Raw genomic sequence first — 8,698 nt, 5'->3', positions numbered from 1 at the left:
AAGAAGAGAAAAAAAAATGCAAGAAGTTCAGTACGTTTGTAGCTTAGTAATTAACCAATTATATGTAGTCAAGAACAGTGTGAACAGTATTGATTAACCAATGATATTTTAGTATGTTGTGCATGAACAGTGAACAAGGATATGTAAGTGTGGGTTTTGGACTAATAAAAGGTCTTCTGGTCGGATTCAGAAGTCCGTGTCTTCATCTCTTCAGTAGAGTAATAATGGTGAAGAGCTCTAAAAGAGAAGTTTGCTCCAGTTCATACTCTTGTGTAGACAAAGAGAGCGTTTTCTAGAAGGCTGAATTAATAAAGAAGACTACATCCGTTTTAACTGTGATAATTCTCTGTGGGTAAATGAAAAAAAGTATTTTTAAATAGTGCAAGATTTGTACTTTACAGAGTTGTACAAGGCAGCAAAATCTATAAAAACACTTTTTAAAGAATGGTAAACTTTAAACCCAAGATGTTGTGCATTCTTAGCATAGATACAATTGTACTATTTCATTTTGCCTTGAAGGGTTTTGGTGAGGATTCACTAGGTCACTAAGCCAGTGGTATGGTCCTGTTGAGGAACCAATCTACTTTCTGTCTGCAAAGATTCAAGAAGTACTGTGCTGTTTCTCACCCAAAAGAATTCTTTTCTGCTTAATTGTTCTCCTTTAATCCTTACAAAGCTCTCATTTGTGTATATACCTATGGAATAGCTTTAATCAGACTGTTGGTGAGCAGAGCCTGCTGTTCTGTCAGGCTAGTAAGTGTTATACTGGTTATATCCATGTTGTTCAGATAGTAACATTCCCTAGCTGATACTGGACTTAGCTGTAAGTTAACTTTGTCCATGCTAAATAACTGCTGAGACTGAGGTTAATTAGTTCAAGATTAGGATCATTTTGATGCAGCATTATTGGTGTTTTAACCTAAGTTAATTTCTCTGCAGAGCTCTGCACTGCAGCATGTAAAAACTCATGTGCCATGTAATGTCCTCAGATGTTTTTAGGAGATATCTAATACAGCAGCACACTCATTGCATCAGTTGCTTTCAGTTGGCCTGTCCAAGGGTACAATTTTAAAAATTCCAATTGAAAAAGCTTGCAGTACTGATTAAAACCAAAATATTTAGATTTTGAAAATTTTGGGGACAGTTTTTTTCTTCCCCATTACAAGAATGTCCTCTATTGGCATGTGTGTGCATGTTTTTCATAATCTTAACCCTGCCATTGTAGGCCATTGGTGATTTTTCTTTTCCTGAGACATATAACCTTTTAGTTTTGTGAAGATCAGTATGTATTAGTCCAGTGAAAGTCCATAGCTTTTATATAGGACATGGTGGAAGATAATGACCTGTTTTACAGATAGACTTTGATCTGATGATCTATTAAAAATCAGCTCTTATCTAGTTAAAAATGTACCATATTTCCGTGTTGGTTTATTTGAGACTTTAGACTAATTCTTCTTATGAAGTACAGCTTCTTCTTACACTGGAAGGATAGAAACAAAGGAAGACCGAAATAGAGGAAATGCATATCCCTGCCCGAAGTTGAGTGAGGGAGTAGAGGTTAGAAGAGTGCAGACAGTTGGGCAGGCCAGTATATTCACATGAGCTCTTCCATTTACATGTTCCTATTTAGAGTGTGAAAGTATGTTTGTTAGGTGTATGTTCAATTTTGACAGCAATGTTTCTTTTAGCTGATCATATTTTTTCTACCTGTTTCATATGTTAATACTTAACAATCTAGATGAAGAAACAAATCTTGAAAAACATGATTATTTACCTCAGCTTGGAAAACCTAACTATAAGTCAGTTTACAGGCTTTGTTGTGGTTGAGAATAGGGTATGTTTTCTATATATCTTGTTCCCACTAGTTTCTTTGTCAAAAGACTAAATTCTGTAACCTTGTACATATCAAAACCAGTCTTTAGCTGAACAATGATTATCCTTTTACAACAGAGCTAAAACTATTATTTTTGATGTTATTTTGGTTTCTGCTGCAATATAGCAAGTTATTTTCCTTTTCTTTCTCTTATATTGCTTGTCCTTACTTTACAATCAAAGTTTGTCAATCTGTATGTTCCTGTTGCGATTTGCTACAAGTGTTTGTAATTCCTGATAGTGCTGTGGGAGTCAGACAGGTCAAAGGACAAGGCCAGATGAAGAGTACTCTTCAATCCTTTGTGCATAAACCACAAAACCATTTCTTATAAAAAATAAGGATGCTAAACCATAGCAAACTGGCCACTCTAGCCATGGATTGCTGACGTCATGCATTTTATATTGGCAAAAGTCATTCTAGGGGAGTCTATGTCAGGTGGAAGTCACAAGGAAAGCAAAACTTGAAAAATCTCTCTTTAGTATTGCAGTAAACTATGGAACTTTCTAATTTGTTTTCAGTATTAGAACAGTGGTAGGAGACACAAAAGCTTTGCAGCAAATGGAAAGAAATAAATATAAATGACAACCTTGAAATTCAAAGGTCAGTAAGAAGAGTTGTCAAGTGGAAAGCTGTATCATGATAAGCAAGATTATATCAGTTGGATTAAGTATTAGATGGGGCACAGAATGGGAATTCATCTGACCAAATACATGTGTGTACATTTAGCAATAAATCAGTCACGTCTGCCTTTCTCTCACGGTGAATAAAGATATGTATAGAGCTTGATTCATCTCATCCTAAAGTTAAATACTTAAAACAGTTCAGATTAATTTTCTCAAGAGGCCTTTTTCTCAGCACTGATCCACAGGGATCACTTCGTCCAAGCTCAAGTGCAGTCTATCCCAATGAACAGGAAGTCAGGCAAAAATGCCAGGAGGCCCAGCATGAACATGGATGAACAAGGAACTCCTGGAAAAACTCAGACATAAAAAGGAAGTATACTGACAGTAGAAGCAGGGACAGGTAACTTGGAAGGAATATAGAGACACAGTAGGGTGGATTGAAAACCAGCTAAATGGTCAGGCCCAGAGGGTGGTGATCAGTGGCAGAAAGTCTAGTTGCAGGCCAGTGACTACCATTGTATCCCAGGGGCCAACAGTGAGGCCTGTCCTGTTCAAAATCTTCATTAATGTTCTGGATGATGGGACAGACTTGCACCTTCAACAAGTTTGCTGGTGATACGAAACTGGGAAGAGTGGCTGATATATGACAGGGTCATGCTGCCATCCACAAGGACCTTGATAGGCTGGAGAAATTGGCTGAGAGAAACCTCACGAAGTTCAAAGAGTAGAACTTTTTACAGTGTCCAAAACAGTTCTATCATCGTTATAATGTATTTTATGTGGTATATTAATATAAGTAAAAGTAGGCCTGAATGAAAAATTCAGTGGAGGTGCTGGATAAAACAAGGATACTTTTTCTTATTTTTACTGTTTTGTCTTGATGTCTACATTATTATGAAAAAAACAATACCAGTACCTTATGTACATTATAAAAGTTAGATTTTTCTGGAAATACTGCTTTCCTGAGTAACAACTCCAACATTTGCAATTAAGGATCAAAAAACAGACATGCATTCCAAAAACCGTCTGATTAAAAAACAACTGTAAAATGTGATGCTATGAAGTTATTAGAAAATTCCTGTTTTTCGAGGCAATAGAAAAGAAGCATTGCCATGGTCAAGATGAAAGAAAAAGGCACTAAGTCAGTGTGATGTTATGGCTCCTGACGAAGGATTTACAGAGAAGTTTAAGGTTGCGGTAAGTCTTCCACCACTAGTCTTTTACATATAGGATGCTATATGTTGAAATCAAATCCAGTAAGTCTTCCAGGTGCCCCAGCTTCATATTCTTTTGTGCAGCAGAATCCGCCTAGCATTTGCATCCTCATGACTCTTTCTTGCTATTTATTTTAAAATATTGCTTCATTCTGGGCATAATATTTTATGTATGAAGTTTGTATGTGAAAGTTGTAAAGTATAGCCAACCTCAGCATTAAGAAGAGATAAATATTTTTGCTATATTTTTGCCAGACACTTTTATCAAATTATTTCTAAACATTCAACCATTACCATACGCCACATGGATACAGTGGGAACTGGAGTAGTAAAGTTGTGATTGACTCTTGTGGGAATTAACTCCCGAAGTGCAGTTCAAGTTTTCTTCTTCTTCAGCAGAATTGCCAATTGTTGAATTTAAAAAATAAGTTTCTCATTTTTTTATTCTAATTAAACTTAATATTTGACAGATTTTGTTTTTACATAATTTAGATTATTACTATCTAAAAATTAATTTTAAATCATATATTATCTTCTGAAGTGCCTTAAACAAATGGTTATAAATTTGTGTCTACAGTGAGAGTTTTCTAAGACATAAAGCTGCAAGGATGAGTAGAATTTCAAAAGTATTTAATATGGAAGAATAAGTACTTCAATATCCTGTTGAAAGCCTGTCTGACCTGGGGTTAGTAAACCGTTTGACAGATAATTTTCATCATGGGAGTTGTCTAATTTTTGGCAGGGAAAAATCAGATAAAATGGGATTGATTTTGTAAATACTGTGTTTAACAACATACATAGTAAACAATTTTGTAGAGACTTTGCATTCTTGGCAGAGGAGAGGGATCCTTTCTTTGTTTTGAGTAAGAGGAATGCTTGTTTTTAGCACCTTTAACAATAATTTTCAGAAGGAATTCTGTTGAAATAAGTTAGAAGAGGCTAGTGTTGTCATTGTGCATACTTTATACAGGAGTGATCACAAAATGACTTTGTTCTTACTGTTTAAGGGTTTTTCACAAAGTAGGCTAACTGCAACATTCCAGCGCAGTTACAGACATTTGATGGTATATCAAAGGTTGTTGAAGTTTAATATTTGAATCACCTAAATTAATTATGTGGATTTCAGGTTTTGTATTTGTGTAAGCTTTTTATAAAATAAAGTCATTCTCTTATGTTTGTTTTGTTCCTGCCAGATACATATTCAGTGTCCTGAATCTTTGGCTTATCCCTATCTTTGTTTCCATAGGATGGCTCTTGGGATCTCAGTCCACAGTTGGGAAAAGTCTTGAAATTTTATGTTGATCATTTAATTAACAATCTCCTTATTAGACAAGACATTCAGTCATTTGATAAATACCCTTCTGTCATTAAAAAACAGTACATTGTGTTCTATTTCCTAACTGTCTCATTACTCTGTCTAGTGGAGCTCTCAGTAAGATACGCTTACAGTTTAGATGGATCTCTTAAAAGAAGTGCCTGATGTCAGTAATACAGTTCCTTCTCAGCTTCTCTCAATATATAGTGTCCTGATTGCTAAGTGAGCCTATGGAAATAATGTGGAGGATGTGAGATGGAGCAGCAATACAGGTTCTTTTATCTCAGTTACTGTATCTGCTATATTATCACCTACTAACGAAAAAAGTGAAGAAAAGTGTCTCCTAGGAGAGAGAGAGATCACTTCTGCTTTTCACATTTCAAGTAATATAAATAATACAAATAGTACTTTTCTAATTCTTACACACACACAGGCATCTGCAGCATTCAGTATGCACTTTGCCTATACACCCTTTGCTGTCTGATTCTGTCAGCTGGTGCTCTTTGCTGGCAGCAGACCAGAAACCCTGGGGGGAAAAAGGCAATTCCTTCTTCCTGAATTGTTAGAGGGTGCAGTGGTTCATCAAAGGACAAAACTCTTACAAGTTTCCCATTATTGCATGGGTTAAAATCAAAGTAGATTAGAAACTCAAGCAAACGCAAACTGCAGAAATCCCAACAAAGCATTACCAAGTTGAAGTTTGAAAGCCGGGAGCATGTTTGTCAAATCATTACTGTGAATACTCTTGATAGTAGTGATTGTATGGCGAAACAATTAAATAGCATTAGGACAATTGATACTGTGATATTAAAGTGATATGGAGTGATTTATAGAAAGTCCCTTTTCTGTTGTCAAGAAATTATTTAAATAGCAATACTGCTTCCCTTTTCTTCTTCCTTAGGCTCAAATGGAAAATAAAAGCTACTGCAGTTGATTGCTATTCTTCTGCTACAGTTCATACGCTGCACAAAGGAATTGAAAGGGATAGTTTTCAAAACACTGATGAAATTGCATGATTCATCTAACTCAAGGTGTGCTTTTAAATAAAATCTTATCATTTAATATAGTAATATAAATCTCAACCTACAGAAGTTCAATGTCATCCTGGAGAGTCAATGACTATACGACAGGATATGGCTGTAGAATGGAATGGAACTTACTAATCATATCGGTGGCACATGGGCACGTGATTTCTTTTAAGAGGATGGATGGAGGAAGGAATACTTTGCAAAATATGATACAAAAATTGAGAAGTATAGAAAGTAGTAGAAGATATTTGTACATCTTATTGGAATCATTGAATAATTCAGGTTGGATACAACCTCTGGAAGTCATCTCTTCCTTAAAGCAAGGTCAAGTCAGATGTTAGATAAGTTGTTCAGGATCTTGCCCAGCTGAGTTCTAAACATCTTTAAGGATGGAGATTCATCAACCTCAACTTTTTTAAGGGAAACCTTTTCCAGTGTTTGATACCACTTACTTTAGAAATTAGGGAAAAAATTGTTGGCCTTCATGTAACTTGTGCCTGTTGGCCTGCACCCTTTTTTAGGATTATACTTACGGCTTGGTGTTCTTCACAGGTGTACAACATAAAACATTCTGGACGAGACTTTTGAAATTATTAGAGCAGATGATTCTTCACAGCAAAACTTCTGCCCTTTGCTTTAGTTGTGGGGAATGTTGGTGCTGGCTCATTCTGAATCCCTCCCCCCTCACTTCTGTTAAGTCCCAGTGCTCTATTCTCTTCCGAATATAGGGTTCCTGCATCTGGAAATTCCCTTTATTTGGAAGTGAAGTGGACAATCATCAGCTGGCAAGGTTTTTTTGTTGTAGAGGAAGAACAAAGGTCTTAAAAAAAGCATGAAGGAATAGGCCTCTAGTGAATTTGAATTGCCCCTGACACAGCTTCCTTGTGCCAAAATGGGAAGCTTTACACACTTCATACTTTACAGGGCATGTAGGAACAAGATAAAGAAACAGTCAGGAAAGCCCTGGAAATCTTCCTCTTTAGTAACTCCTTGACAGAGGGGAAAAGTCTATGATTTTGGCTACTTTAGTCAGGAATGCAAATAAAATTGCATTGACTGCTGGATGGAAGCAATTCTAATAGACGTGAATGTGCAAAGGAGGACTCTTAAGCTTGCCTTTATGAAATGCATGGTACTCCACTGCAGTGACTGCAGTAGTGCAAATAAATGCAAGTAATGATTATAAGTCTACATACTTCCCATGTGGAAGATTCTAAAAAGATAGGGTGGCTCAGATGATGATGTTTTCAGCATCAGACAGTATTTTATACAGGCCAGATCATTGTACTATAGAAAATTTTCTCTTTCAAGTAGTTATCATTAGAATAAATTATTTTCTTCTTGTCCCTTTGGTGGATTTACAAGTTTTTATTATAATAAAACTTCATTTCTACACACAGTGGTGTTCACTGGGCTTTTGAGTTGATCAAGAAAGCAATAGAGTGAGTAAGAAGAGTTGAGAGGTGATTTCCATCCTTTTGCTATCAACTTGAACTTGGGAAAGACTGGGATTCTGCTGCCAAGAAGATATTTGGTCTCCAGTTTTATCTAATGTCCGTTCTCTTTCTACATAAAACACATAATCACAGAATTCGTTAAGATAATAGCAGAGTTAGCTTTCTTTGCAGTTTTACATGAAATGCTTAAATTGAGAACATTTGGTCTTACATTATTACTGAATAATAATTCTCATAGTCACAGACTTAAAGGTGTGGAAATAAAAGATCTCAGAGTTAGTAAGTCTTGATTTTACATATATGTAGAATTTTACTTGTAACTGCTAAAAACCACCTTAATATTTCCCTTTTTTACATTAATTTATTTGGTTCATTGCATATTACAAAGTACTTTTATAATATCTTTGGTTTGATCTCTCCTAAAATCTTATGTACTTCTTTAGTGGCACAGTAAAGAAAGTTTAATTCAGTTAAATATGGCAGATGTTTTCACAGATACAAGAATGTGATAAATAAACATCTTCATAATGTATCAGTGTTTTCAATTGGATGTTTTTGCAATTCCTACAGTGTGCCTTGAAATGCAAAAGCAGAACAGTTATTTTTCTCCTGCAATGCTTTTCTTATTTGTCATAGGTCCACTTGTGAATACATATATCAGTTCTGTTAGGAGGAAGGAGTTCTCTTTTTTTCCCCCCTGCAGTTACGCTGTATTCTTACTTTATTCTGATGATAAACTAACTGATTAGTTTTATTTTATACCTGACCAAACACTGAAGCCTAGTAACAAAACCAGGCTAAAAAACCTGTGCTTTTCACAAGTGTTTGAATGAACACAATCTCTCTTCTAAATGAAGGAACTGCACAGAATCACACTTGTGTACTTTGTGACCTGAGGAAACATAGTCAACAGACTTAGGACAATTGTTTCCACTGAGGCAGGATCAAGTGTGGACAGAACATCCTCTGTGTTTGTTTGTCCAACCACTGAAAATACTCCGCAGCAGGAGATTGCACAGCCACCAGAAGTAATGTGTTACAGAGCCCTAGCAGAGAGTGCTCCCCAGCAGTAATAGAAAAGTGTTGTAAGAGGTTGCTAAAGAGAACTGTGGAATCCCTTTCATAGATGTTTTCATGAGAATTTAAGCAAACTGCTGAGGATGGAGTAGTGAATAGTGAATGCTGTAC

This window comes from Falco naumanni, chromosome 2 (assembly GCF_017639655.2).
Source record: "Falco naumanni isolate bFalNau1 chromosome 2, bFalNau1.pat, whole genome shotgun sequence".
In the NCBI taxonomy this organism is placed as follows: Eukaryota; Metazoa; Chordata; class Aves; order Falconiformes; family Falconidae; genus Falco; species Falco naumanni.
The sequence above is the reverse complement of the archived record's forward strand: the minus strand, read 5'-3'. Positions refer to the sequence as shown.